This window comes from Oreochromis niloticus, linkage group LG19 (assembly GCF_001858045.2).
Source record: "Oreochromis niloticus isolate F11D_XX linkage group LG19, O_niloticus_UMD_NMBU, whole genome shotgun sequence".
NCBI classification, from domain to species: Eukaryota; Metazoa; Chordata; class Actinopteri; order Cichliformes; family Cichlidae; genus Oreochromis; species Oreochromis niloticus.
This window is the reverse complement of record NC_031983.2, coordinates 27,963,435-27,971,068: the sequence shown is the minus strand read 5'-3', so window position 1 is coordinate 27,971,068 and position 7,634 is coordinate 27,963,435. Positions and strand designations below refer to the sequence as shown.

Genomic DNA, 7,634 nt, shown 5'->3' with positions numbered 1-7,634 from the left:
CCAAATCATACAGGAGAGGGATGATCTGGAGTGTTATCGGCACACGTTTCAAAGTCAGCATCTGTACTGAGGTGCGTTAGTGAACGTGACATACAGTGCTCACTTAAAACAATCCAGTAATTCTTGCAGTGCAGTAAATGGCCCCACTAGTTCCCCTGCCGCTCAGCTACACCCTTGCAAAGTTGTGTGACTATTTTTTTCACAGGTACAACACCACCACACTGTCAAAATCTGTACATGTATGAAAAATAAACACCACTGTGGTAGCTCTGTACATGTCTCTAAGACAACATTTTCGATGACACATGGACTCACAAGGGGACACAAGAGAATATTAAATGTTTTTGCATCTTCGACAGGCGTTTTCAGTTTGATGAATTAGATCTTCTCCAGAGTTGACTAGCTCCAACTCTACAGAGGATTTGTTAATGCAAACAAAAAGAACCACTTAAATCAAACACGGTTGTGCACTGAAAAATACGTCCGAACAAATGTGAGCAAGAAACAGTAACACAATCCCAGTTAGCTGTTATAGTCTGTGTTATAGGCTGTACTTATATTAGCCGGGCCTTTGCTCAGCTGTCTGTCTCCCCCTGCTACAGCTTTATCCTTTCTGCTTAGGTCTGTGTGTTTGCTTACTTTACATCAAACATTCTTTTTCACTCCTTCACCCTGAAGCGCGTAGTATGAAGCAGGGTTAAGGAGCGTGAGAGCCAGATCAAGCTTAAAGCCAGAGTTGTCACTGTCACAAAGGTGGCTCTCTTTTTACCTGGATATATCACCATGGTAACATATGCTGAAGATATAACCTGGTCGGGAGCAGGTTATTTTCAGGTTTTCAGTTTAAAATCTTGTTTTAAGTGTGACATAGAGTCTTTGGTGGGTGAATATGTTTTATTTGTGCAGTTTCTGAAGCTGTACCTTGCTAATGTCATGAATGAAGTCCAGCTGTTAAGTAACAGTAGCACAAACTGTGCATTGCATTGTCATGTCTACGTATTTATTTGGTGATGTAGAAAATGTGTTTTTATAATTGGTTCTCCTGCCATGTCTCTTTTACACTGCTGGAAATGCAGCTACTAGAAACAGAACACACAACAAGAATACCCATTCAATAGTCGGACTACAGGGTCTTTTCCTTACGATGTAAAGCACCTTGAGACAACTATTGTTGTTGTAATATGGCGCTACATATATGTAGATATATATGAAATGTTATGGCACTATATAAATAAAACTGAACTGATTTCTAAAGCCTATGATCACAATGATTCAACCTCTCCAGGCCCTGTAGCATGTTGTGTTGTGAAAAGCTCACCTTCAGAGCTGCTTAGCTGTTGAACATAAATCTGAGTCAGAGCTAGTTACTGATTCTACAGTCAACTCCAAGGGACAGGTCAGGGAGCCAGAATCATTCACTTCATGTAAAGTTGCTGAGGTGACTCTCTGTTGATACACCGAAGCTAGGTAGGAAGAGCTAGTGACATCTTAGAGTGCAGCAGGTTACCTTAAAGAAGGCCTTTAAGCAGTTTGTGTTGACATTCATATGCACATTTCTTCTGACATGGTTTGAAATCAGATGTTGCTGAATATGATATGTATGCCAGTTGGTGGCCAGCAAACCTGACCAGGATATTTCTCCTGCATCTCCCTTATTCCGGTGACAGGGAGTCATTTGAGAGGTTAACTGTAAACTCTGTAGGCACTCTGCCAAAAACAGCATCTGGTTACCATTCCCTTTGACTCTCATGTGTGCCAACATACCTGATCCTTGGGCAGTACAATACTGTGATGAAAGAACTTTGCACCACTTTAGGATTGCTGAAAGTTATTTAAAAAGACCAGAGGACAAATATTATATTGAGTGGATTTACTGGCTTGATGTTATCACTGCAAAGCGTAAAGTTTCTGGTGCTTTTCACTCTGAGAGCCAAGGAGCAGTAGAGTGAGTCCACCAAACCTTGAAATTTATGCTACACATGTACTGTCGTGAGCCCTTTACTCAAATTGGTGTTTTGGCACACAGTTAGGGTTCCTTATTGTTGGGCTGAGTGAAGGCAGATGCTCCACCTCCTGTTGATGTGCTTGAGTATGTGAGCCATTTGAATCAGCGGTGTTGGATCACGGACACATCTAAAACCTGCAGGACACCGGCCCTCGAGGCCTGGAGTTGCCCACCCCTGGGCTATGGTGATTTCCCAGGACCACAGCAGCACTCTGAGGTCCTGAGTACATCCACTTAATTTATTTACTACAGTTTTTTCGATGAAAGTTTCACTCTGGTGTTGTATCCACTAAACCAACTGTATCGTAATCTGCTCAGTTGAAACAAACATGACAAATTTAGGTCCAGAAGACATGTGGGTTTCTTGTGAAAGCAAAGCTATCCAAACCTACTTGGCTCTGCCAAAAAGTAATTGCTGATGATCTGAAACATTTAATTGGGACATATTAACAAAAAATAAAATAAATACAACAGTAATTAGTAGTACAGCTTTAATGGCTTTACTTGAAACTAATTTTTTAACAAACACTTAAGTATATGATTTAGTTCTGGCCTAAAATGAAATGAAACCTAAAATAAGAAACTTTGGGTTTTTAAAAATCGTAGAAATTTGTTAAAAAGCATGACTGTTGGTTTTACTCTTAAACAGGGATTCAAGAAAGGATTTTGCAGGTGGGAGAACTCTGAGATCGGGCGTAGTTATTTCCAACAGCTTGTTTTGTGAGCTCCAACAGATTTTTCTTTGTGATCAGCTGGCCTGTGCTGATACTCTAATATTCACTGCTCTTTGTGGAGTTAGTCAACTGAATACCATAAGAAATAAGTATGTTTGGCGATTTATATAACTGATTTTCTGCCCCTAGACACTATAAAGCAGGTATCAAAGGTAGCACTCAGTGAGTGAATCTAATTAGCATCAGCTTGAATATAAATTGATGTATGTGTCACAGCTGTGCAGCTGAACGACTAGGATGGACCCTAAAGCAGAACCAAAAGAGACAGCACTTAATTTTCACTTATACACAAATAGGAACAGGTGAAGGGGCGAGGGTTGGTTTGTGGGGTTATCATTCAGGTTTGAAGGGGAATCATTCAGGTTTGAGGGCGAAGGGGTTCCACTGAAGAGAGAAGATAAGTGTTACATCAGGATGAGGGGTGACTCCGTATGGTGAGCATGAATTGACTGGTGATTGTCAGCTTACCTTGAGAGTCCGCAAGGGAACTTTCCAGAGGGAAGCAGCAGGGAGCAAGTTGACATCCAGGTGAGTGCTTCTGTTGGAGGGTGAACAGTCAGGTGGGAAGCTGCAGGTAAGTGATCCAAGTAGGTTCACTTTGCAAACTAGCTTGCTTATCTTGACGGTGTGAACTGATGGCATGAGACTCTTCAGATAGAAACGAGAAACATGTAAGAGCAGGAAACGCAGTGCAGTTGCCACTGTCTGTTACCACTAGTAGGAGGCGGAGACTGGATGACACAGCTGGTCCTCTTATACTGGTCCTGAAGAAGCAGATGACAATGGCTGTGTCCCAATTCAGGGGCTGCATCCTTCGGAGGCCGCATTTGAAGGCCGATTACGTCACAACAACACGATGAACGCTGCTCCAAATGTGGCCAACAAACGTGTCCTTCATTTTCCCGAATTTGAAGGATGGGTCAGGTGTATCCTTCGCGGCCCAAACTATCCCAGAATTAATAACGCCGTGGTGGGTGTGGATCTTTTTTTTTTTTTTTTGATAAAACAAAAAACGGTGGATGCCTGAAGCGGAGCGGCCGAAGAGTAAACTTTTAAAAGTAAGTACTGAATATTATGTCACTTATGTGCAGATGTTTAATAACGAAGAACATCATAACACTACTGTTGGCCAAATGTTGCCAGAGTTATGTGACATTAGTGATGTTTGTACTTTCAGCGTTAACTTGGTTTTAAAGCCTTTGCTTTAAAATATTCGCCGTTCAATAGTCGACCTTAATCTTACAGAGAATGTGATCATTTTATGGATAATTAAAGTCAGTCATATATCCACAAACACAACAAGCTGAAAGTCAGTGATGCTGCTCGGTGTGCAGTCCTGAATATGACGGCACAAGGATTCAACTGCACTGTTAATGTTAGCTATGTTATATTGCTGCCTCTGTTCGGTGGTGTCGAGCCAAACGGACTTTAACTCGTTAAGCTGAAAGAAAGATGCTTTAATCACAGGAGTCACACATGTGTCCACTGTCCCATCTTGTTTAGCACTCGTAATAACACAAAGACATAATAATCCTACTGTTGTGCTGTTTTGTTGCGGTGTGTACACCTGAGACTATCACCTGTCATGTATTTATAAGTTATATTTGTTATGTATGAATCCTGCAGCTTATCACATTTGATTTCCATGTGTGACAACTGCAAGTGTCCAGAGTGAGGACAGACTGAGGCACCTGAATCAGATGATTATTTCATTACCAGGCCTCAGGAGAACTTCAAGACATGTTGATGAGGTCTTTTAGCCATTTGAATCAGCTGTGTTGGATCAAGGACACATCTACCTACAGGACGCCGGCCCTCGAGGCCTGGAGTTGCCCACCCCTGGAATAGACAGACTGTTCCCTCTTCGTGAAGGACTGCTAGAAAAGTTTAAAAGAACTAATTATCTGTCCTGAATCAGTCTTATTAGGTAATATTCAAATAATGTTATCATTCCAGTGTTTTCAGTGTGGGAGAAAGTACTCAGGGCCTTCAAGTTACACACTATGAAAGGCAGCAACAAGTTTAATATTCAGAAACCTAAAGTATGTATCAGCAGCAGAATGGAGCTAAAAATAAATGTTTGTTTCAGTTCTATGAAGCTTTGAGTATTTTGGATTAGTAGTACTGCTGTGTTTGTTGCATCATATTGCTGTAATTGTTTATATGCTTTATATATTCTGAGGTAAGTTGATCTATAGTGTTACATCATATTCTATAAGGATGTTATGTGTTTGTAGACTTTCTGCCCAGTTTGACCCATTTAGCAGAAGTCAGCCTGTTTAAGGCTCTGATATCTATTCTGTATGACTTAAAGCAGTTATGACATGGTCTGATTTTTCTCACCCAATAAAGGAATATTTCATATATCAGTCTACTCTTCATTCTATCAGCAACAGTTATCACAGCTCGTACATTTTCTTTTTACACATGTAAGCATTGAGCCAAATTTAATCATGCCAAGATATTAAAAGAACAATATGTCTCTCATATATAATACATCTATATATATGCTGTAAAAGATACTTGTCTTTGAGTGAAGATTTAAGGTGATAGGAAATCTAAACAACTGCAACTTGAGTCTTTACTGAAGCTCAGTATTTCACACAGTTCAAGCTCACTGCTGTAACAACTAATGATTAATATAATAACTTTAATGTTGGCCATATTATATTTACATGACCAAAGTGAGATGACTTTAGTCTCGTGAACAATATCAGCTAATTGTTATTTACCAGCGAATCTTAAAATGACTGTTCAGCACAGAAATGAATCCCAACAATCATGTTTTTACAGTCCTGTGGTCTCAGCCTCAGATACTTATCAAATCAAACAAAGCTCATGTAAAAACAAACAGATGAACAAAAAGGTCTCCTTCATTTCTGTCAAACAATGCTGTATGAAACGTTTCCAGCGGTTAGTCTCATGGTTGCTGGGCAACCCGAGCAGCGCGACGGAGGCTAGACTGTCCCATTTCACAAGCCTCACACTTCTGGCCTTCTCGGTCTTTGGAGGACGCTGCCCACATAGACCGGGAAGGCCGGGTCCTCCAAAGGATGCAGACCCTGAATTGGGATCCAGCCAATGAGATGTAGGGTGAAAAACCCAGGAAGAGAAAAATGAACCCAACTCACACCCTTTAAGACAGGACGGTACCTTTTGATGTGACCCAGCATTGACCGTGAACATCACAGCCTGCTCTGCACCAGTCCAGCTTTACTACCAGTCGTGGTCCCTGGGTTTCTGTTTTCTTTTGAATTTTGTGATTATTTGGAGCCCTTTAAAAAAAACAAAAAAACAAAAACGAGTTTTTGTATAAGTTTCTCCAGGTGTTCCCAGTATTCCCCCTAGTGTAAAATTGTTGTGTGTTTGCCTTAGCCTTGTATTTACTAGTTACTTCCTGTTTTATTTTCACACTCATTTGTTTCCTGTGTCTTGCATACAGTTATAATTTCCTTGTGTGTTAGTCTTAATGGTTTCATCTCCATCTCTCTACCCTCCTTCGTCCAATTCCCCTGATGACCCTCGTGTATATAAATAATGGTGGTGTCCCTGAAGTCCTTGCCTCAGAGCCTGTTTACCTCCCCACTGTGTCACCTGTCTGCCTTAGATTCTGTTTGCCTCTTTGTCTGCAGGCTCTTTGTTTTAGTCGAATTCTTGAATCAGCCAAAATAAAGGCTCACCTTTTGTTACCTTTTGCATTTGAATCCACTTCCTGCAGTCCACAATCACAGTACAAATTACAACAAATTAAACAGTTTAATCTGTGGTATCTATACCTACCTGCAAGTATAGTATTTTTTCATGCAACCTTTGCATATAATAAAAATAAAACATTAAACATTAATTTTTTACAATTTAAAAAATTTAATTGTAAAAAATTAACAATTTCTCACTGACCACTATTTCACTGAGTCACGACCTTCCAGTCAAACTAACCTTCATCAGATACCAGGTACAAAACATTGTTGTGTATAGCTGAAGGATAGACCGGGTACAAGACAATGTTTGGTACAACTAACTGACCTTCAACAGGTACAAAACAATGTTTTATACGACTGACCTTTTTGTACAATGGAAGGTCAGTTGGAAGATCAGTAGTCTACCCCCAACCTGTTGCTGGGCCTGGTTCTGCTGGCGGTTTGTCCTCTTTAAAGGGAGTTTTTCCTTCCCACTTTCACCAAGGGCTTGCCTGTTTGGAACTATGGGATTGTTGGGCTTTCTTTTTAATACTGTAGGGTCTTTACCTTTATAATATGTTGTTTTTTGTGCTTTCTGAGAAATATACCAGCTGTAGACAAAGAAAAAGTTTATGTATTTGATATTTTTTGCAGTGTTTGAAATGTTGTATTTTACAATACACTTAAAATGCAGTGAAGTGTGGTGACTTTAAGAGAAAGGAAAGGAGAGATTCTCCCTACCCATACACAGAGAAACAAAAAAGATCTTCCTCCACTATTTAGCAATAATTGGACAAAAATCGGATCAGATTAAAACATTTTTTGTGCTGCCCCCAAATCTTCTATATTACCATATTTTATTTGCAATAAAAAGACAATAAAACATTACGAAAACACGTCATCACACATAAAACTGTATTATTTGAAAATTGAGCATAAAGAATCGAATTAAACTGATTATTCTGCAAAAAATGCTCTCCATCAGTATCAAATGTATTAATATCACTGCTGCATATGCTCCATTGTTTTCCACTTTGCTAAACATCTTCTCTACATCACACATGTTTGCCAAGATGTTTTGCAAGATGAAACTCATTGGCCATGATGATAAATCACTGAAGCTCATTTATTTGCTAATGCTAGCTGTGTTTCCATATGAAGCACCAATCCTAACTTGTCTCAGAGCATTGAAAGCAGAGCCAATGGCAGCTTGCTTTA

General features: G+C 39.9%; 1 protein-coding gene and 1 long non-coding RNA gene across 5 annotated transcripts in view; one reads left to right on the top strand and one right to left on the bottom strand.

Moving 5' to 3' along the window:
- Positions 1 to 1,853: 1,853 nt before the first annotated feature.
- LOC109196018 (uncharacterized) lies at positions 1,854 to 3,969 on the bottom strand. The gene is made up of 2 exons (XR_002057493.2): positions 3,208 to 3,969; positions 1,854 to 3,123 (listed from the first exon to the last, which is right to left on the bottom strand). It is a non-coding gene; the product is annotated as an uncharacterized LOC109196018 (long non-coding RNA).
- Positions 3,118 to 7,634, top strand: part of nkx2.2a (NK2 homeobox 2a) — a 95,044-nt gene continuing 90,527 nt past the window's right edge. For all 4 annotated transcript variants that reach the window (XM_013271962.3, XM_013271960.3, XM_005477649.3 and 1 more), the window contains exon 1: positions 3,118 to 3,267. The gene's annotated coding sequence lies outside the window, so the exon portion shown is untranslated. The remainder of the gene's footprint in view (positions 3,268 to 7,634) is intronic.